Source organism: Monodelphis domestica, chromosome 2 (assembly GCF_027887165.1).
Source record: "Monodelphis domestica isolate mMonDom1 chromosome 2, mMonDom1.pri, whole genome shotgun sequence".
Taxonomy (NCBI): domain Eukaryota; kingdom Metazoa; phylum Chordata; class Mammalia; order Didelphimorphia; family Didelphidae; genus Monodelphis; species Monodelphis domestica.
The window spans coordinates 201,848,897-201,872,112 of NC_077228.1; the positions used below are offsets into that span (position 1 = coordinate 201,848,897).

Below are 23,216 nucleotides of genomic sequence, written 5' to 3' on the forward strand. Positions count from 1 at the left end.
TCCTGAAAAAGTCATTTAGCTCAGTGCCTCACTTTCTGTCCTCTTCTAAATCCCATTAAATCTGGCTTCCAAAATCTATCAATGAACTTCTGAAACTAGGCTTTCCAAAGTGAAAATGATCTTTAATTACAAAATATAATGTCTTTTTCTTGCCTTTCTAAACCTGGCACTCTTGACCATCTTCTCCAGGACACTCTTTCCTCTTTGGGTTTTCATGACTCTGGTCTCTTAGTTCTTCTACCTCTCTGCAGTCTCCTCTACTTGATCTTTCATTCATGTTATTCCCAGTAACTGTAAGTACCTCTCAAGTCCTCTTGCCTTTTCTTTCTATATCTTCTAATTTAATGACTTCATCAATTCCTATGGGTTCAATTATCATCTCTACACAGCTGATTCTCAGATCTCTTTATCTAGCTCTAGTCTCTTCTGAGTTCTAGTTCCCTATCACCAACTGTCTACTTGACAATCAGATATTCTATAGGCATCACAATCTCATCATGAATACAATTAATTATCTTTCCCTTCTCCCAAATTCTCTATATCTGCCAAAGTCACCAATATCCTTCTAGTCATCCAAGTTCATAAGTTCTTAATACTTTAGGTCCCACTTACCTATATATCCTATTAACTGCTAAGTTTTGTAATTTTTCTTTCTACACAACATCTTTGAATATATCCTCTTCTTTCTAGTCACACAACCACGCCCTCCTAGGCCTTAATAATTTCTCACCTGTTCTATGAAATAGTCATTTAATTGAACTCCTTGTTTTAGTCATTCTTCAATCCAAGTCCAAGCTCCAAACAGTTGCCAAAGTGATTTTCCTAAGGTATAATCTGATCATGTTCACTACCCTACTCATGGTCTAATATTTTCCTATTAGTATGACAAATCAAAACCATGATGGGTTCTTGGAAACCAATTAGTTGAACTCCTTATTTTCCAGAGGAAGAAAGTGAGGTTAAGTGACTTAACAAAGATTACACATATCTAAGGCAGGATTCAAATCTAGGCCCTTTGATTCCAAATTCAGTATACTTTGCATTGTAACACTCTGCTTCCCCTTTAGGACCAAATATAAGCTTTTCTGTTTGGCATTTAAAATTCTTTACAAGGCAGCTAGATGGCATAGTGGATAGAGGACCAGATCTAGAGTCAGATGGATGTAGGTTCAAATATGACCTCAGGTCCTAGTTGTGTGACCATGGGCAAGTCACCTAACCCCAAATGCCTAGTTCTTGCCCCTCTTCTATCTTAGAATTTATACTAAGGCAGAAGGTAAGAGTTTTTTTAAAATAATAAAATAAAATTCTTTACAACCTGGACCTTTCCTATCCTTCCAGTCTATCCCCTCCCCCACTATGATTTTTTAATGTGGATTTCCATATTAAGAAACATCCTAATAGAATTGCAGGGGGTGTAATAGCTTCCTTAGATTGTTAAAAGTAAAGACTATGGAATCTATGTGCCAATATACCCTGATCTTCTTCTCAAATATCCTGGAGGTCTTTTATTGATTTAGTTTTTAAAAATTTATTTTCAGTTAAAGCTTTTGTTTTGACACTGGAAAAATTTCTTCCCAGTATCTTTTCCCTGCCCATTTCAACTCACATAAAATGGCGTCATATAACAATAATATTTTTTAAAGAAAAAAAATATTAAGAGAAAAAAACAACAGCAAAACTGATTAATACAACAAAAAAGTCTGCAATGCAATGTTCCATACCCATGGACATCACATTCTGTAGACCAGTATTGTGGAATTGTCTTCTTATATCTCTTTGTTGGGGTTGTGACTATTCTTTGCAATTTTGTAATATTTATTTATTATTTTAGAGTGGTTGTTCTTTGTATTATGTTATAGTCATCATGTGTATTGTTTTTCTTAGCTCTGCTTACTTCAATCTGTACCAGTTCATGTAAGTCTTTCCATGTTTCTGTCTTCATCATTATTTGTTGTTTTTTATGGCACAGAAATATTCTATTACATTCATATACTACAATTTGTTTAGTTATTCCCCAACTGAAGAGCACCAACTTCATTTCTAGTTCTTTGCTACTACAAAAAGTGATGCTAGTAATATTTGGTATATAAATGGGCTTTCTTATCAATGACCTCTCCTTGGAGTAAAGGCCTAGAAGTGGAATTTCTGGGTCAAAGAGAAAAAACATTTTAGTCACTTTATATAATTCCAAAATCCTTTCCCAACAGTGGTACTGATTCACAAGTCCACCAACAATAGTATGTCTATTTTTCCATAACCATTCCAACACTGACTATTCCCATCTTTTGTCATCTTAGTGAATTTGTCTTTCCAGTCTTTTAACACATTGCTCCAATAACCACTGACAATAGCTACTGACTGTGTATCACACACATTTCATCTCCTATTTATCTCAAATGTCTGAATCCCAAATGTTTTCTCTTTTCCTCTCTTTCTCCCCTGCCTCCTTCCTCTTATTTCCTCCCTTCCTCCTTTGTTCTCCCTCACTCTCTCTCCATCTTCCATTCCCTACCTCTGCCCTCTGAATCACTAGCTTCCTTCAAGATTCAGCTCACTTGCCACCACCTCCTGTCCTTCTAATCTTCTTCTCCAAAGTTATTGTAACCTACATACACATTATCTCTTCCATTAGTATAGAAAAGCTAAAGACAAGGAATACTTTTATTTTTATTTGTATCCACAGAGCTTACCACAGAGCCTGGAAAGTACTTAAAAAATGCTTCTTGATTGATTGATCCTTAAACAGTTATTGCTGGGGAAAGGCAAGAGGTCCTTTAAAAGAAGAAAATCTGGGGGGGCAGCTGGGTAGCTCAGTGTAGTAAGAGCCAGGCCTAAAGACGGGAGGTCCTAGGTTCAAATCTGGCCTCAGACACTTCCCAGCTGTGTGACCCTGGGCAAGTCACTTGACCCCCATTGCCTAGCCCTTACCACTCTTCTGCCTTGGAGCCAATACACAGTATTGACTCCAAGACAGAAGGTAAGGGTTTAAAAAAAAAGAAGAAGAAGAAAATCTGGATCAAAGAACAGATCAGATGACTAATATGGAAACAAACAAACTATTTTTCACTACACTGAACTAAGATATTAACAAGAAGAAAAGCTGGACTTCTACAAAAATAAAGATTTAGATTGCAGGATTGCAGGATGATTAGGGAAAAATACTCTTAAAAAGGGTTAAAAATAAGTGTTATTATATTATAAGGTGAGCTAAATATTAGCACATTAACTTTTCTTCCTATTTTATCATGCAAGAAGGCAAAGAAGGAAGTCAAAGGAAACCCTCTAGGAGAATTTTAGCTAGCCTCAGGAATACTAGGAGGCCAACTAAAGCTGCCCTCCTTAGTTTAACAACCCTAAGCAGAAATGATGACAAAGAGATTCTAGAATCATACCCTGCCACAGCAAGACACACTGGAACTATTTAATTCACTATTTTGTTCCCTTTTCTTTTGCCTATAACTTTTCAGTTTGTATAAGTTAAACAAACATATGACGTGACATTTTTGTACATCCCTCCAAGTGGAAATTTACCTCAACAAGCATTTGGAGATATAGCTCAAGACTAACACACAAGTGTATCAACCTCTTCCCTTGGCCTAAACAGGTTTTGTTGATTTCATGATCATCTGGATTCAAAAGATTTCTCTTTAAACAAGTTCTAACAACACAAACTGAATTATCTGTCAAATGGAACTTGAATTTTTTTTTTAAATCATGTCCTTTAGAGGTTCAGAGAACATATAATCTGAACACTCAAATGATCAAATTATCAATATCTCTGGGGAAAAAGCAAACTATAACATTATTCAATGGGAAGGGAAATTGGGTTGTAAGGCTGTCTTGAAATACCATTCAGTTGAATTTAGTTGCAAAACTACCACAGTTACCATTAAAAAATAGTCTCTTGGCATAGATCCCTTTCAAGTTTAGTATTATAGAAAAGTTTCAATATAGTTCCATGAGATTAAAGCAAATTTGGCTAATTAAAGAATTTGGGTGACCAATCTCAATATCTGACTGCCAAATCCCACCATTACCAATTCTACTTTGTATGATGAAAAAATTATTCTGGTCTTTGAGAATTATGAAAAGACTTGATATAAGGTAAGAAAGACTTTCTTGCTAGTACTTCTCAAAAACCATTGTTCTGCCAGAAAATGAGATTTCCTATCATCTCTTTCACTCTAGTCTTTGCCTCTCTCAATAGAGAGCCAAATGAAATACTGCCTGTATCTCTAGTTTATTATCCCATGTAGGTCAATAAAGAACTTATAATAGTAGCTAAATATGTCCCCAAAATGGAACTTTGGAGCTTATTATGTGATAATCAAATTAACATTATGGAATTTTATGCTTGAAGAATTTGTGAAATCAGACATAAATCTAAGAAACAACACCTCTCAAACTCACAAAATTTGGGAAGTTCTGTGATACCATCTTGTTCTCACATTCTTCTTCCAGCAACTACCAACTGAAAAGCCTAGTTACCCTGGTAACCAGTCATCTAACAAAGATCTATATGTTACCAGGCTCTCTTAAAAACTTTTATATGCCAATAGTCTCTATCGAGGACATCAGGCAGTAAAACAAGCAAAGCATTAGAGATAGGGAAGTGAAACAATCAGATCACTAATTTCTAACCTCACAGCTTACTATTGCTATTAAAAAAGCCCATCATACACATAAATCCTCCTCTATTAAGCAGAACATATGGGATTATGGATAGCTTTGGTTGAAAAGGTAGGATTGGGTAACATTATGATGTAACAATCATCTCAATCCCATTTAATGAAAAATAAAGAAAATAGAATGGAATTGTGATGCCACCAATTTTCAAAAACTACAAAATGACCAGTTTGTAATAAAACATCCCAATAAAATCTGGACTTGCGTGCAGGTTCTGTTGGGGTGCTTCTTCCAAAAGGTGTGAAGCAGAATAGACCTTTGCAGAGGCTACTCATAAGTTTTTGATTGGGCTAAGGAGTAAGGTTATAGGTGAAATGCTTTAGGAAAGAAAGATAAGCAAAGCCCAAACTATGCAAAGCATGATCTAGCTCCAATGAGTTTTCTCAAAAGCTATTTCCCCTTCAGATCTCCAACATTCCAGTCAAACTGAACTACTTCTTAGTCTCTTGCTCTTGTTCTACTTCTATTTCACAGTCATGCCTGGAGTGCCAGCATCCAATCACAACCTACTGAAGTCCCTCAGTATTTTTAAGGTCCAATTCAGTTAACTGTCCTTTCAGGAAGCCTCTCTCCTACATTCCCAGTTGAAAGTGGTCTTTCCCTTTTCAAATTTTTTACTATACTTTGCCTGAATCTTTCTTATCTTTCTTTCTCTCTCTCTCTCTCTCTCTCTCTCTCTCTCTCTCTCTCTCTCTCTCTCTCTCTCTCTCTCTCTCTCTCTCGTCAGTTTATTTGTATGTTTAAAACATTTCCTTCACTAATCAGTAAACTCCTTTTGAACAAGAAATGTGATATATTTGTTTTTGTAACTTCAGAAGCCTGGCACACATACCATATTGCCCACAGTAGGTGCTTAATAAATTAATATAATGATGAAGAAATGAAAAAGGGATGATCTAAGTGAGAGATGGGAGGTATCAAATTTGGGCATCACTTCTGGCAAAGCTTGGTCTGGCAGACTTACTACTCCTCCTTCACATAAAATTTACATTCCAACCAAAATGGATTATTCTAGTTTCAGAATAGACCTCAGATCATTTAAGTCTGGCTCTCTTCTTCTGAAGTTAAGAACTGATATGCCCAAAGCAATTAAATAACCTGCCCAAGGTCACACATCTTAGTGGAAGAACCACACAGAGAACCCAAATCTATCTCCTAGCCAGCTCTCTTTCTTGGTGCCAGCAAGTCATTTCTAGCATCAAACTCTAAGTCTGAGATATTCATACGATCACTTAAAAGAAAACACCCTAACCCAGCAGACATATGATCCTGGTAAGTAACCCTTTAAGATGGAATGAAGTTCAAATAAAAAATTCAACAGTCTTTCAATTCTGGCAAGTTCTATATAATGGATTCTGGGGCAGGGGTGGGGGGAAATTTAACTTACCAGGCTGAATGTAACAGATCAAAGCCTAACCCACAAACAAAACTACTAAAGCAGCAGTGATGGATGCTGCAGTCATACAACTAAAGAGCCTAAAATAATTTCAGCTAGGATGATAGAACTACATCCTCCCAAACTCACTCTGCTGTTTCCCAAATTCCTGTTGCTCTGCTTCTTGTACTTGAGCATCACACGAACATTCTTCAACTGATGCAGTGCCACAGGAAAAAAAAATGACTTTATTTAAAATCTAATCTAAAAAATAAATCCACAGTCAATTTAATACTCTACTTGTTCTTGTGACCAAAAGCAAACTGAAAGGATGTCTGGTTGGGTTGCTAAGTTAAGGGCCAAACCACTTTTATGACATAAAAGAGAACAATGACTTATGATTGGCCGAAGATAGTCTTGTGATCAAGAAGTATATATTCATTGGTGCCACCCAAACTCATTAGAATTTTTTTATTGTTAACCAATAAAATCATATATGCAAATAACACTATCATGACTGGCTTCCCAGTTGTCAAAACTAAGAGTCACTAAACTAATGCTGAAAGCTTTTAAGACTTGATAGAATTTTTGGCCAAGTCAATCACTTGTACAAGTGTCTCTAATGTCTACTTGAAGGATAATGTCTACTTGCATAATTTATCTGTAAAATGGGGGCTGTATGAAATGAACTATAAGCTCTCTTTCATCTTCAATACTTATAATCCTGTGGAGGCAGCTAAGTTATTGAATGGATAGAGAGCCAGCCTAGGAAGTCTTGGGTTCAAATATGACCTCAGACACTTCTTAGCTTTGTGACCCTGGGCAAGTCACTTACCCCCCATTGCCTACTCCTTACCACTCTTCTGCCTTAGAACCAATTCACTGAATTGATTCTAAGATGGAAGGTAAGAGTTAAAAAAAATTATAATCCTAGACAATGAATTCATTTAATATAAAACATCTAGCTCTTACCATATTGTTTTCATTTTACACTGAAGAAGATAATGCTTTTCTCTACCATAACCCTAAATACAAACTTATTTTATTCCAACCAATTCTTCTCCTAAAACTAATGACTATGGCTAAAGATTCATCTGAAAAGATTAGATGAACTAGTATGTACTGTTTCACTGGTCAAAAGAGCACTGAAGTATCAAAGCATAGAGAACTTTAATGTGAAGGAATATTTTTTTCATGTGATTGAGGAATTTGTTATTTAGTTTATATATCATATCCATGGCCATATCTATTTTCTCTTTGTGATGTTTTGATTTATATTTTTCTTATTTTTTGTATTCTTAAGTATTCTTTCATGTGGTTTTCAACAGTGTGCAATTCTTTTAAAAACTGTTTACATATTTTGACTACTTATCTATTGAGGACTGGCTTTTGGGGTGTATGGTATGTATAAACACACATACACAAACATAAATATATATGTACATACCATATATAAAATACATTGTTATATATTTTAGATACCAAAACCTAAACAGAGAAATTTGATACAAAGATTTTTCCACCATTCAACCATGTCCTTTATGATGTGTGGTAATTTTGTTTATATAGAAACTGTTCAATTTCATGTAATTAAAGTTACTTATTTTATCTTTTGTAATAGTCATCATCCTTTATTTGGTCAAGACTATGTCTATTATCCAAAGCTTTGAGAAATATATGATCTACTCTTTTAATTTTTTATGGTATGATCTTAATAGTAAGATCGCAACCATTTCGAATGTGTTGTAAATTATGGTATAAGGTGCTAGTCCAAGCCTAATTTCTGCCAGATTGTTTTCTAGTTTTCCCAGAAATTTCCCAATTTGTTTTCTGCTTCATTGAACACTGAGTTGGAGAATTCCATTACTTCTGATTCTCCTTTATCCTGTGCTCTCCCTCTTTTTAAAATCAAAATCAAATGGCTTTAATGACTTTACCTCCTCACTCATTCTCCTATAAACTCTCTTCTTCTTGAGAGATTATAGGAGATATTTTTCCTTCACTGTTAACCTTTTGTTTTGATTAGGGTACATCACATCACATATTCCCTTCTATTTTCCTCCCTTTTCCCATGCACCTTCTCATTCTGGGTCTTAATCCTGCAAAAAAAACATTGATTCCCCAAAAGATAGGGTGTTACAATGTTTAGTCCATATTGCTTCAGTAACTGGTTTTCCACCATCACTTCTATTTAAATTTCTGCTTTTACTCTTGACTTCTTGCATGCATTTAGAAATAAATAACTTTATCATCTCTATTAAAGTATTATGTTGTCTTTGGTTGCTGTATTTTGTTACTCTTCTTATTTTTCAACAGAAAAATAATTTCAAGTATGGTTCACTTTCTAGGAATGTTTCAAATGCATTTTTCTTCATTAATGAATGAGCCTGATTTTCATTAATGGAGGGTCCAGATTTGCATTGTAGGTCACTTTGGGTAGTACTTCAAATTTTTTTGCTCTTTGGAACATATTATTGTTCCATGTCCTCAGGTTTCTGGTGGGTGCAGAATAATTTTGTGCTATTTGAATTTTCTTTCCTTTATATTTGAAAGTGTTTCTTTTGTTCATTTGCAGAACTTATTTTTTTTGTCAGCAGAATTGTTAAATTTAGCCACTATGAAATCTTGAAGTTTGCAGCATAATATCTGATTGTTCTTTGTTGTTGTTCTTCTTCTTGTTGTTGTTGTTATTGTTTTGTGGAGGCGATAGGTAGATTCTTCTAATTGCTCCCTGTTTTCTATGTTCAAAAGTTGTGGACAGTTTCCAAGTATTATTTCTTGTACTATGGTATTCAAGTTTTTTAGCTTGATATATTCTTCTGAGAGCCCTATAATCTTTAAACTATCTAGAAAAATCCTGTCTGAGATCAGTATGTTTTGTAGGATGGGGATCATATTTTCTTTTAATGTTACTGCATTTTGCTTCTCTTCTTCCAAATTGTCCCTCCCTTCTGTGTATTTGCATTTCCATTCATTTATTCTCTTTTGCCAATTATTTCTGCTGTACAGGTCATATATTCTGCTTTTGCAATTCTTACTTCCTTTTAAACCATTCAGGAACATAAGTGCCTAAACTCTTTTACCTGATTTAAAGGCCATATTCTCTTCTATTATTATTTTCCCTCTTCACTTGCTCAAAGTCTTAAATACTCTTCTTCCTTAGAACTTTGGTCACTTTGGTCTTTTTTTTTGTTTTGTTTTATCCTATCATTTTGACTATCACCTCTGATGGTGATTTCAGTGGGAGATGAATCTCAAAACTATCTCAGTCTCCTCCCAGGCTGGGCAATTCACCAGCTTCTCTGCCCCAAGTGACTTGGGGGTGGGGGGGGAGGGGTGGAGAGATCTGGCCCCAGCTGGATATGAAGTTCTTTCCTGCAGGCTTAGTGGAATGTCACACACTTATGCACACAAGTACTGCCAGAGTTCTATTTCTCAGTTCTTTGGAGGAACTCTACTGTAGCAGAATACTGCCAAGCTGCTATCTCGGCCTTACGCTTATCAGACTTCTACAGTTGAGTCTTGGAAGCACTGAAAGGAGGGAAAGGGAGGCAGATATAGATATAGAGTTCTGTTGCAAGCTTGCAATCTGGTTGCCCAAGTATGGTGACAATGGGAAAGGAGATGCTCAATGAGCACATTAGAGTTTAGAGATTAATGGTATTCACTATTATTAGATCACCAAGTTTTGTTTTGTTTTGTTTTTTTAACCCTTAACCTCAGTCTTAAGAATCAATACTGAGTTATCAGTTCTAGGGCAGAAGAGTGGTAAGGGCTAGACAATTGGAGTTAAGTGACTTGCCTAGGTTCACATAGCCAGGAAGCATCTGAAGCCAGATTTGATTATCAATTTTTAGCTCATTTGAGTTCTTGGTGTCCCGGACAATGGAAACAGCTGAAATTGCTTTACCTCTTGCACATAATTCCTATTTTGGAGAAGTTGAGAAGTCATAAGGATCAAGAAAATGTCTCATCTTCATCCATCTTGTTGGTCATGTGACTCTGAAGCTGGAAAATTACTTTAAAGCCTTCCCACCAACATGGTTTTCTTTCTCTTCTTTTAACTGATATTTTTCTTACCTTAAAGGATTCAATGAGATCTCATTTCAGCTAATTTTTTTAATTGTAGTTTAATTGGGACAACATATAGGAAATAATGGCAGAAATAAGTCCATAAAATATCGCTTGCCAAAGAAATATCATATATTTTATAGACATTTCAAAGAAGTAAGCAAATTTGCCTACCTACTACCCAAACCTCACAAAGCATTTTTTCACACAAAAAAAGATTTAAGGAGAATAATATCAAGTACTTGAAGGGCTAAAAGCAGAAAATTATGATGACTGAAGGTTTGTATACCTTACTTTACACAATAAATAAGTTCTTGAGCAGAGTAGAACAAGGGGAAAAGTACTAACTCTGAAGTAGGAGGAACAGAGTTTCAAGAGGATAACTAGTTTCAAATCTTTCCACTGATACTTATTAACTTCAAGCTACTTCATCTCTCTTAGGTCTCAGTTTCCTTCTCAATAAAATAAAGAAGTGGGACTTGATGGCTCTAGAGGTACATCCTAGCTATGATTCCTTTCAAAATTTATGATCCTAAGAAAGGTTTATAAAACTTTTACAAACTGAATGCTTTAAAGGTACTAAGTGAGCTCACTATTTAAAAGTGGGGTTCTGAAACTGGGGTCTATAAACTTGTTTTTTTAAATAGTTTCATAATTAATATATCAAAATAATTAATTTCCTTTGTAATCATTTATATTTTTTGTTAATTTAAAAACTTTATCCAAAGAAGGGATTTTTTTGGATGGGGAAAAAAAAAGGTTAAGAACTCCTAATTTAAAGAGACTCTAATGTAAATCCTTTAATCAAGCAAAGAATCATTTTAACTAAAAAAAAAGCTTTTCATGTATATTTAATTTGTTTGAAATAAGGCATACCTGTAGATCTGTGGTATAATATCGGTCTTTATTTCAAAAATACATTTAGAATAAGAGTCTAACCCCAATATAAGTTTATAACCATAAACAATGAAATTATGCCCTATGTTACTTTTGTGCCCAATACAAGCATTAAACTGTATTTCATTGTAATAGTGGTATCCTAGTAAATTTGACATAATAGGTAATCTGAATTTTTATGGACAGAAAGTTAATCAGTTATTATTCATACTAAACAAGAATTCTTTAAAAAAAACTACTCTCTCCTCTTATTGACAAATACTTCCCAAGCTGCCTCCATTTCCTCCATCACCAATTCATCTAAATAGCAAAGTAAAACTGTTCTCTTCACCTTGAAATATGCAATGGCTTTTCCTTTGTATTAGTTCTTTTAAACTTCTCTACATTTTTTTGGTTTTCATCACATTACTTTCCTAATTTTCTTTTCACTGCCCAAACAACTCCATCAATCACCTTCCTTAATTCCTCTTCTTCCTCTATCCCCTAAAATGTGATGATAGCCTAAGGTTCAGCCCTCAACCATCTTTTCACTTCTTTCCATACTCTTTAAGGAATCTCATGCATTCTCCAATTCCAACTTTCACCTCTGGGCAAATATGTGAAATATATAAGACTAAAGTCCTGATGTTCCTTCCTATCCTCTAATTCCACATCTAGATTTATGAACTAAATAGTTATTCATTTACATTTGTCTTCATGCCCTCAAACTCGAGGATCCTGGAAACTAAATTCATGATCCTCACTCCACCAAAAAAAGCAATAAACTCCCAAACTTCTCCTTCAAGCATATCAATTTTTGTGAATGACAAGAAGTCACCAGGCCTTAAAAACCTCAGAGCTATCTTTAACTCCTCTCTTTCTTGTCACCTCTGCTTGATCAGTCTCCAAAAGCCACATTTATTCCTCCTAAAATTTCTTGAATTTGTCCTCATTTCCTCTGCCATTGCCCTGAAATCCATGATAGACCCAATAGCTTATTCCAGTTGTTCATTAACTAGTCACTCCGATTGCAATGCATTCTATATTCGGTATAGAATGTGCTACTATAAATAAAACACTCTTTTCAATATCATTTCCCCTGTCCAAAATTTCAAGGACTAATCAAACCCTCTCTTCTTTCCCTTTACTTTCCAAACTCTGGCCTCACACACATTCAAAAGACTCCACAAACTGGCCCCAAGCTATTTTTGCAATTTTATTTCCCATTCTGACTTTGAAAGAACTTTTCCACACCAATAAGACTACTAGACAACTCACTCAAGTAGCCCAACAAAAGTCCGGTACAATTCTTCCTTCTTTACAACTCACTTCAGCCATCTCCCCCCTCCCCCCTCTATTCTCTTTAAATTTGATACTTCCTGCAAGGCCCCTCTCAAGTCAAAACTTTTTTTTTTCCCTCAGGAAGACTTCTATAATCATCCTGGCCCAGTGATCTTTCCCTTCACTATTACTCATTAAAGCTCTTATTTGAACCATTACTTTACAGATATCAAATACTGACACAATGTTAATTATTTTTTACGTGTAAATGTTTCATCTACCCCACTGGACTCCAAATTCCTTAAGGGTAAGGATCGTGTCTCATATCCTGTTTTATCCCTCCCCCAAAATCTAATAGAGTCCCCTGATAAATAGGTGATAAATGCCTATTGTCTAATTTACTTCAAAGGTTCTTTAAATCTTGAGCTTGCTCAGGACATTTAAAATTTGATTTATAAGAATTCTGTTAATATGCAACTTTAAAGAACACATTTATTTTATGTACAATGAGAAATCTACAGTATTACTAGTAACATGAAAGGTGAATCATCAAAGTGATTGAATAATTGGTTGGGTTTTTTTAACTCTTACTTTCCACCTTATAAATGCTACATATTGGTTCCAAGGCAGAAGAGCAGTAAGGGTTGGGCAATAGGAATTAAATGAGGCCTGGCTCTCTATCCACTGAACCACAGAGCTTTCCCCTAGTTGGTTATTCTTAAACATTTTTCAATGTTAGTATCTACCTTACTTCCTCTTAAGGCTTTTACACTATACTCATGAAATCACTGATAATAGATACAGAGCTAAAAGGGCCATTGGAAGTCATATAATTCAACCTATAATTTTTTTTAAACCCTCACCTTCTGTCTTGGAATCAATACTGTATATTGGTTCTAAGGCAGAAGAGTGGTAAGGGCTAGGCAATGGGGGTCATGAGACTTGCCCAGGGTCACACAGCTGGGAAGTGCCTGAGACCAGATTTGAACCTAGGACCTCCCATCTCTGGACCTAACTCTCAATACACTGAGCTACCCAGCTGCCCCCCACCCCCATCATTTTAAAAATGAGGAAACTGGGGACTGGAGAGGTCAATTTGACTCAAGGTCACACAGGTGACAATGGCAGAGTATCAAACCTCAGAACACAGTTTTCAAGTGCAATATATTTTTTTTAATCTTTATGTTCAATCTTAGTTAGAATCAATACTAAATATAAGTTCCAAGGCAGAAGAGTGCTAAGAGTTAGGCAACTGGGGTAAAGTGACTTGCCCAGGGTCATACAGTCAAATGGAATAACCTTTCAATTTTGTTGAGAGAATTTTTTCTCCACATGGCTTTTTTTTTAAACTCTTACCTTCTGTCTTGGAATCAATACTGTATATTGGTTCTAAGGCAGAAGAGTGATAAGGGCTAGGCAATAGGGGTCAAGTGACTTGCCCAGGGTCACATAGCTAGGAAGTATCTGAGGTCAAATTTGAATCCAGGACCTCCCATCTCTGGACCTGACTCTCAATACACTGAGCCACCCAGCTGCCCCCTAGATGTCTTCTTAATAAGGAATGAAAAGGTCCTGGGAATTTAACCTGTATAAGAAAACTTAATCATATAGCATTTAATGTCTGTTAAATTGATTAGCTGAATGATATATTCCTTGTAAAATATAAATGAATTGCTTATCTATTGCCTCTAGTAAGCATATTCTTCTAAGCACCAGCACAATGTGGCCAATGTTTTGTACCTGCTTGTTGATAATGATAATGGAGTTCCTAAGTGAAGTCAAATATCCACAAAGAAGCCTCTCCCTTCCTTTTTGTCTCTCTGAAGAAAATAGATATGCTTTGCTTTGGGAAGGATATTTTCCCCCTAAGCCACTCCAGAGTTCTGCCATCAAAAGGGTACCTGCAGGAATATATATCACCAAGTCACTAGAGTGAGATTCTCTGCCAGACTACTGACCTCTTTCACATCTGGAGGTAAAAAAGAAAATGAAAAAAAAATTTTTTTCAAATGTATATATAGCTAACAAATTTTTTTTTTATTTTATCTGCTACTAGTATAAGGTACATTTCATTAGATAATTTTATTAAGGCAGGTGCCATTCTGAGACTACAATTCAACTCTAAAAATGTTTGAAAAAACAACCAGAAGAGGTAGGTAGGTGACTCAGCAGATAGAGCATTAGGTTTGGAGACAGGAGGTTCTGGGTTCATATTTGGCCTCAGATAATTCCTACCATTTGACCCTGGGTAAGTCACTTAACTCTCACTTACTTAGTGTGCCTTGGAACCAACATGCAATGTTGATTCTTAAGACAAAAGGTAAGGATTTTTCAAAAAAGAGAGACAGAAAAGTAGAGTAACCAGTAGAATCTAAATTTTGATGTCTGGAGGACGATTTTTAATTCCCTGAGAGATGTTCCAATTCATTAATTCAAAACTTGTCATGATTTTAAAATAACAATAATAATAATGCCTAATAGCACTTATTATGTGCCCAGACATTGTGTTAAGCGCTTTACAATTATTATCTTATTTGATCCTCACAACTATTCTGGGAGGTAAATTCTATTTATTATTCCCATTTTATAGATAAGGAAACTGAGACAAACAGGAGTGAACTAACTTGCACAGGGTCATACAACTAGGGAACCTCTGAGGCCCATTCTGCACTCAGACCTTTCTGACTCCTGGTTTGCCCTCCTGAATTCTCAGTTAATAACGCAATAAAGTCTTCCTAAAAATGCCAGAGGCAGAGCCCCTTAAATAAAGGTGTCACCTTTCTCCCCAGACACAAGGATAAGAACAAAGGTTGTCCTATACTGCATCAGGATAGCATGCCTCTGTGAAAGAGGCAATCTCTACAACAATGCTGATGACAGAATATTTGTTGGGATTTTCAGGCTCACTCAGAACAATGGTCTGATTTCATGAGAAGTTTCTAGTTCAAGGGTTAACTGGGGGCAGGGAGCCAATTATTAGCAGCTTTTATGCTGTAAATATTTATTTTCACTAAAATTTGCCAATATGGTTTAATTCCTCACTTGAGATAATTATGTATATATGCATATATGTATATATATACCTGTATCTGTGTATGTGCGTGCACACATATATATATGGCTACCTTTGTTAAGTTCATAATAATAAAATGAAAATATAATACACACAACTGGTTAGGTTTTTGTTTAAACTAAACTAAATTTTCTAAAATGGAATGCACTACTAGAGCCAGAATAAAAAGGCTGCTCAACTGATTTCTACATTTTCCTCCATGCAACATGTTATCCTAATCAAAAGCACTGTTCTGCATGGCTAAATTAATGTCCTAGTCACTTCTAAATACCAAGGGATGAATATCACATAGAACCCAATTTAAGAAATGGCAGACATGTATTGACTAAAACCACATAAATAGTTGAGAGTTTGCATAAAAATATCTTGAGCTCTTCCTTGAGATAACTAATACAATTAAAATTAGACCAGCAAAAAGCAATTGTGCCCTTCCAACAGCCAAGAGAGCAGCAGGTTGAAAAGCCAGGGAAGGGTTAATGTTTGAATGCTTAATTCTCACAATGAAGGTTAGCATTTAACTTATCCCAACCTTCCCAAGGCTGTATTACCAGCTCTGCCACACAGAGGAGCCAGGTCACTCCTGTCGGTTTTATTTAAATATTTGTCCTAGAGGAATGAAGGTTTAAACCTTTCCTTAAAGAGGCTTTGTTTTGGAACTGTTTTCCAGTACCGCTGAAAGCCTTTTTTTTTTAAACAGCCAAAAGAGAAATAGATATTAAAAATAATCTTCCTCAAGCATCCTTTTTGATGCTTTAATTCAATCTTATTAGCAAATGTAGTATTAGAATTCTCATAGTATTATCTCCTAACCCCTAAAAAAAAGAGAAAAGCTCCGGCCTGCATGTTTGCAAACATTTAATTTGAGACTAATATTGCTATGAAACTAGGATGTGAAGAACCTTAGAAAGCCTAGAAGTAAAACAATGAAATGGCCAAGTAAGCAAAGATGAGCCACAGACATATATAGTAAAATCCTGTAATATGGCTCATTATCATATAGATGTCTGTGTTTCAGATCAAATGAGAGAGACCACCCAAAATATAACTACGCACATACAGACTTTACAACAGATGAAGCCAAGATCTAGGGCAGTCCTGTTCCCTGATACCAACACTACAAAGGAATTCCTATAGGGCTCAGTTGTGCTTATCTTCCCTTGTGTGGTGAATTTTCAGAATGCAACTAGGATGTACCAAAATTCTCTCAGTTCACATAGTACATACTAGAAATTGGCAGCATTCAGTCCTGTTCCAAACACCAAATCAGGCAGAATATACACAAAATAGTATGGCCTATATAAAATCATTCCTAATTAAGAACAATTTCAATTCCACTCCTTTTTCATGAGGAAAATCTACTACTAATTAAAAAGCTCAAGACATTACAGCATAAATCTTATGTAACATTCCAGCTGTGGAGAAAGGGAAAAGAGGCAGACATATAGAATCATACACCTGCGCATACACACAGAGAGCTGTTTTTCTAGGGATTCAAAACTTATACCACAATCCCATTCTTCCCTTTCCCCCAAACATGGATTCCAAAAATAATATAGATCTTTAAATTTCATGATGAGTACCCTTCCTCTCAGAAAACAAAAATGTTGTTTTCTACATGATAGGCAAGGTCTCCCTAACATTTCTGAATTCAACCTTGTAGAATAAAGAAAGGAAGAAAGAGAGGGGAGGGGAATGGGGCAAAATAATACCGTTCTCAAAATATTGCCATTATTTCAAGGGTCAATATAGAGAATATGAGTTTTAAAGTCCAAAACATTGGTTTAGCTGCACAAAGATGAGTTAAACAATTAACAGAAACATGTGCCAAGAATAAAGGGAACAAATCCCTGCCTTAATTTTAGTATTTGGTTTTAGAGACTCTATCACTATATATAATATATACAGTAGCACACTGAACAAACATAATCCCATTCTTCAAATAAGAATGAAAACCATTTAAAGATCCATTAGATTTACATCCTAAATACAGTTTCATTCTTTGATTTTTCAGTTTATACTGTTATCCTTTATAAGACTGTTCATTATTACCTCGCTGAGCAAAATTTTCCACTAAAATAATTTTCAACAGTGATTGAATATGCTTACTTAGTTCAAAAAGGAGACATTCCATTTTTTCATAAAGGGAAACTGATTAAAAAGACATTCTTTAAATAATTACCTCTTTTAAAAATGCATTAGGTGTCTTTGACAATGTTGCCCACTCCCTTTCTTCTTGAAACATTCTCTTTTCTTAGCCTCTGTAACACTGAGCTCTATTGATACTACTCCTAAAAATTATTTTCCTGTCTCCATCAGTGATTATTCTTGTCCTTGACCTTGGTTACTACCCCAAAACTCGGTCCTTAATCCCATGTTTTTTCTTCTCAAGAACTATTCATTCATTTTCATGGTTTCAATCAGCATCCATATGCTGAGGACTACCAAAATTTTCATCTCCAGTCCTGTCTTCTTGTCATCTCTAGACCATATCTTCAGCTACCTATTAAAATACCCTAATACTTGAAATGTAATATGTAGAGAACTGTAAGTAATCTCTCTTGAAACCACAATTTCTTCCATACTATCCAGTTATTGTCCAAACTCAGAATTCATTGTAATGTTTCTTCCTCTTTGCCCCCATATTCAGTCAGCAATTAAGTCTTGTCATTCCTTTCTTTAAAAATGCCTTCAAGGGGCTAGGTTGCTCAGTGGATTGAGAGCCAGGCCTAGAGACAGAAGGTCCTGGGTTCAAGTGTGGCCTCAGACACTTCCCAGCTGTGTGACCCTGGGCAAGTCACTTAACCCCCATTGTCTAGTCCTTACCACTCTTCTGCCTTGGAGCCAATACACAGTATTGATTCTAAAATGCAAGGAAAGGGTTTAAAAAAAAATGCCTTCATATCCATGATGGAAGATGTTATCCACCTTCAGAAAGAGAACTCTGCATGCATTTTTTTTCTACTTTCTTCGTTTTTATTGTTTGGTATTTTCTTTCACAACACAACTAATAGGGAAATATGTTTTGTATAATTTTATAAATATTATCAATTATCAAACTATTTCCCTTCTCAAAGAGAGAGATGGGGCAATAAGGAGAAGAAATCTGAACTCAAAAAATTTTTTAAATTTTATAAGAAATTGGGAAATATTTTATGAAATAAAAAAATAATTAAGATTTTTTAAATGCTTTCATGATTGTCCCTTTCTCTCCATTCCCACAACTATCTTAATCCAGGCCCTTAATACCTCATTTCAAGATTTTTTTCTGTATTAGTTGATCTCCTTACTTTAATAAGTCTCTCCCTTGCTCAACCCATCTATTCCAATTTAATCTCATATTCAGAATATATCTTCCTCAAGAATAACCAACAAAAACAATGACAATGAATACAATGAAATTATAAAGACGAGATATGAGCAAATGTCTCTCTTCATGCCTGTGTTAGGGTGTGGGGGATGTGTGTGTGTGATATGATAGGAAAGGTGTACATAGGTATAGAGTACAATATAATGTCAACAGTTTTTCAATGTATCATTGGTTTTGTCAATTTTTTTTCTACATTCTCTTTTACTTTAAAAAAAAAATTCTGTCATATGAAGCAGCTCTCTGGGGGAAAGGGAGAATTGAGGGAAAAATGGGCACTATAAAAACAAAAAATATATATTTTTAAAATAATATATTTATCAGAAGCTATTTTATCAAGTCATTGAATGGCTCAAAACTAAAGGAGTTCCACACTGCCCAGATCATTCAATCTAAATTTCTTAGTCAAAATCCTCCAACAATTATTTAACCTTTACTTTTCTAACAATTCCTACAGCCAACCCACAAATGCACAATTTGCTAATTCCTCTCTCTGTAACATCATAATACCTATGTCCATACCTAAATACTCTCTCCATCAATCTAAGTTCATCATCTCCTTCATAGCTAAAACAAAATTCACTTAATTCAGGAAGCCCTCCCAGATGAACACCAGTACATTATAATTATTAATTCACTGTTTTTCTTCAGTAATTGTATAAACTATTGTTGTGCCTTGTTGCCTATTCTCATTGTTCCATTATTCAATATGTCTATAAAGCAGACTGTAAGCTTCTTAAAGGAAAGGTTCATATGAACTTCTGCTGTATCCCTCTAAAGTGACAGTACTCTGCACAGAAATTGTTTAAAAAGGTTTATTAACCATCCTAAGTTTTTCCAAAGCAATGCCTTTCATAACCCAAATATGATTTGCTCTCATGAAATGATTATAAATTTGCACTACCAAAATCTATTATTATAAATATTAAAGTCAGTCTTACAAGAGTTTACATGGAGAAATCACAATGTAGAGGTTATAGCAAGGAACTGGAATTCAGGACATCTGTAATGTCTTCTCAACTCTGTGAAAGACTTGTGTGGTTCAGGGCAGATGACTTTATCTCTTTTTGCTTCAGCCTTCCCCATCTGCAAAGTAAAGATAATACTTATCTACAAATTCAGGGTACAATGAACTTTAGAAATTTTAGAACTATCAGATAAAACAAGCTATATAAAGTACTTGGAAATTTTAGATAAAAGTCTCTTTATGTATGTCTGTGTGTATGTATATATATATAGATAGATAGATATATGTGTATATATATATGCATACTTATGTGTGCATGTTTTTATAATCAACTTAAAGAGTTGGGCACTTGAAATGACAGAATCCTACAAAGGAGAACAGTCATTTTTTTCTAAACCCTTACCTTCCATCTTAGAATCAATACTGAGTATTAGTTCCAAGGCAGAAGAGAGGTAAAGGCTAGGCAAGGGGGGTTAAGCGACTTGTCCAGGGTCACACAGCTAGGAAGTGTCTGAGGCCACACTTGAACCCAGGAACTCTTTCCAGGCCTGGCTCTCAATCCACAGAGGCACCTAGATGCCCCCTATGAGACTGGTCATTTAATAGTTCTCCATTGTGCTTCATATCTATCCTTTTAATTTAAAATTATTACCAGTACCTGATGCAGATGGTTGACATCATCAAGTTTCATCAACAGAGCTTTCCAAGAAGCTCCATTTCAAATTTCTAAGTTAATACCATCCTCTCCGACCTTGTCTATAGAGATGTCACAATCTAAATCCCTCAGTCTCGATTCATGGAAAAGAAGATGTTATGCAATTGATGATGGGATGTTTGCCACCACCAGGTGATGTTTCTACCAAGAGGCCTTCAGTTTTTCTCTCTGACTTTACTTTTCAGTTCTAATTGTAACCATGGTGATAGGTAACAGTACTAAAGGGAGGTCAACTATGCAAAGACCAGAGGTTACATAGAAATGCCTGAAAACAAAAAGCCACAAGGCCCAAGAACACGGTAATTAGGGTTTCAGAGTATAAAATAGGGTAACAATTCTCTCCACTGCTTTCAATTGAATCCTTAAAAATGAGTAATAGGAGAGGCAGGTGACAAAGTATATAAAGGAATGAAAATATGGCTAAAGGTTAACTTGGATGAGTGAGAAAAGTTAATAGGGATATCTGAAATCTACCAAGAATGCCATAACTCCCTCCTGCCCTCCCCCCCAAATGTTCCAATCTCCACTTTCATTATCATTAACCTTTTACTGGAATTACTAACAAGTTGACACTGACCAGTTTAAGTTTCATCTGGTTTACCTCGTCCAGTTCTACTTTGAAGCAGTGAAAAAAGCAGTGACATAGCCAAACAGAAAGGAAATGGGGTCTTGATGATTCCCTAACAGAATTAGTCCTTTGAGAATTTACTACTTTAATCTCTAGTCTACAAGAGGGGGAAAAAAACATTATTTCCTTTATTTAAAATAAAACCGAAACAGAAGACTTTCAATGAATAATTTCTAATTGCTCCAGAATTTCATGTTTAGTCAACATCAATAATGTGCAACTAAAAGATAAATCTAAATGCAGATACTATTATTAATAGGGGCACAAAATAAGTCAGTGTCAAAAACAGGAATGAGAGCTCGGATGGCCTAAGACTTTCCTTTCTACGGGAACATTTCGGGGCATTCTTTTTGTGTTTATCTTTAGACAGAAAAGAAAGCACTTTATATTAGGGAAAACCTATTTCATCGTGTCTTGATTTATAACCACCAGACCTCGTTCCTGGAAGAGATATCAAAAAGAATACGGGCTGGCCCCCTCAGGAATTGGTCCCCTGGAGTTGTTTCCAATTGTACTTGCAGTCTGTTCGCAATATTCAAAGTAATGACTTCAAAAGGTGTAGCGTTATGATGGGGGGAGGTGATTCTACAAATAGCAGCTGCAATGGCAAGTAATTCCAGGTGTGGAGAAGCCTTGCCCCCAAACACCCCCCCCCCCCAAAGACCGGTGCGTGTAACCCCGGAGGCCTCAGCTGCTGCACCAGGGGCGAGCTAACGCTTTGTCCCCCGATCACCTCAAACAATCCAACTTCTCTTCTTTGGACAGCAGGAGTAGCTCACTATCTGGCAGCAAGCAGGTCGAGCCACTGTCTGGCTACGTGGGGTAAGGGGGGGATCGTTATCCAGCAGGTCCCCGCAGCACGGTGCTGCGCATGCGCCCCTAAGACGGCAAACGAACACACACCCCGCCTAAGCAGCGCTCGCGCGTGCGTATTACCTTCTCCCCTCGCCTCCGGCGACAGCTCACTATTTGGCATAGGGGGGAGGGGGCAAAGGGAGTGAATGGGGGGAGGGGGACGAGGAAGAGGGAGGGCCGAGTGTCCATGAATTCAATGCCAGAGTGGAGGAAAAGGACGGATGGTTGATAAGCCGCCAGATTCACGCCATCGTCCCAGTGTGGGGTAGGGAAGGGTGTGTATATGTATGTGTGAGTGTTGGGGGGAGGGGTGTCTAGTCAGCCCCTTAGGAAGGCGCCCCCCACTCCGACTGGACAGTCCCCACCCTCTCCTCCCCCCACTCACCTGAGAACGGACGCGACAGCTGCTGGTCCCCGTCCCCGTGCGCTCACCTCATACTGTCCGCAACATCCGGGACCTGCCGGGCGGACACACATACAAACACGCAGAGCGCGCACACTCACACACACACAGACGGACACACACCGGCCCGGCGTCATGGCGTCAGTGCGTCAGCCTAGTGAGCGCGTGCCCGCTCTGCCCCGCCCCCGAGTGGCACCTCCCACCCTTTCCCTTCCGTCCCCTATTTTGCGGGCCCCCCCCTACCCCCCACATCCTCCCCAACGCCTTCCTCACATAGGCCATAGTGCGCCTGCGCTTCACGCCCTCTCGCCCGGGCTCTGGGAGCCGGAGGACGAGGCCGGCTGAGACATAGAGAAGGAGGTGTGAGGGAGGAGGCTGGAAAAAAAAAAAGAAAAGAAAAGGCAGGAATTAGAAGGGGGGCGCGTGCGGGGCAGGGTAAGGTGTACGAGGGCCCAAGATGCCAGACCTGGGCCAAAACCTAACCCTTAAAAACTCAGCAGAGAAACATGTCCCGGAGCTTTCCTTTTCCAGATAATGACATTTGAATGGTGTGAAAATATTATAAGAAGTAGGGTCTATTTTAAGCTACCGTTTTAAATTTGGAAACATTTATCGTCCAAATTCTAGGATTTTTTTCTATACCTACAGAAGAAAATTTGGCTTCAGGACTTGATCTGAAACAATTTTTTACCACAGAAACAGGACCTCCAATATTTTCCACATTCACCAGGGGATGGGCATACTTGCAGGGGAATTTCAGAAGAAATATGCCTTAGGACCTCCCAAGAGGTATAGTGGACAGTGGGGAAAGTGGACAGGTCAAGAAAAAAAGAAGTGATTTCTTTAGTTATCATCAGTAGGTAGCCCACTCTGGCCTCAGCTCCTTGTTCTAAAACTACTAAGGTCTGTTCTTAGTAGT

At 36.7% G+C, this 23,216-nt stretch overlaps 1 protein-coding gene across 6 annotated transcripts in view; it reads right to left on the bottom strand.

The window, feature by feature from the left end:
* The window catches only part of SPOP (speckle type BTB/POZ protein), a 74,259-nt gene extending 51,719 nt beyond the window's left edge, over positions 1–22,540 (bottom strand). The window contains exons 1-3 of one of the 6 annotated variants that reach the window (XM_056816887.1): positions 22,280–22,437; positions 19,671–19,815; positions 14,033–14,193 (exon numbers count right to left, since the gene is read on the bottom strand). The gene's annotated coding sequence lies outside the window, so the exon portion shown is untranslated. Of the gene's footprint in view, positions 1–6,214; positions 6,376–14,032; positions 14,194–19,670; positions 19,816–20,354; positions 20,582–21,772; positions 21,918–22,279 lie in introns of those variants that run through there. The other 5 variants (XM_007482385.3, XM_007482388.3, XM_007482387.3 and 2 more) reach the window with 5 other exon arrangements.
* Between the last annotated feature and the right edge of the window lie 676 nt (positions 22,541–23,216).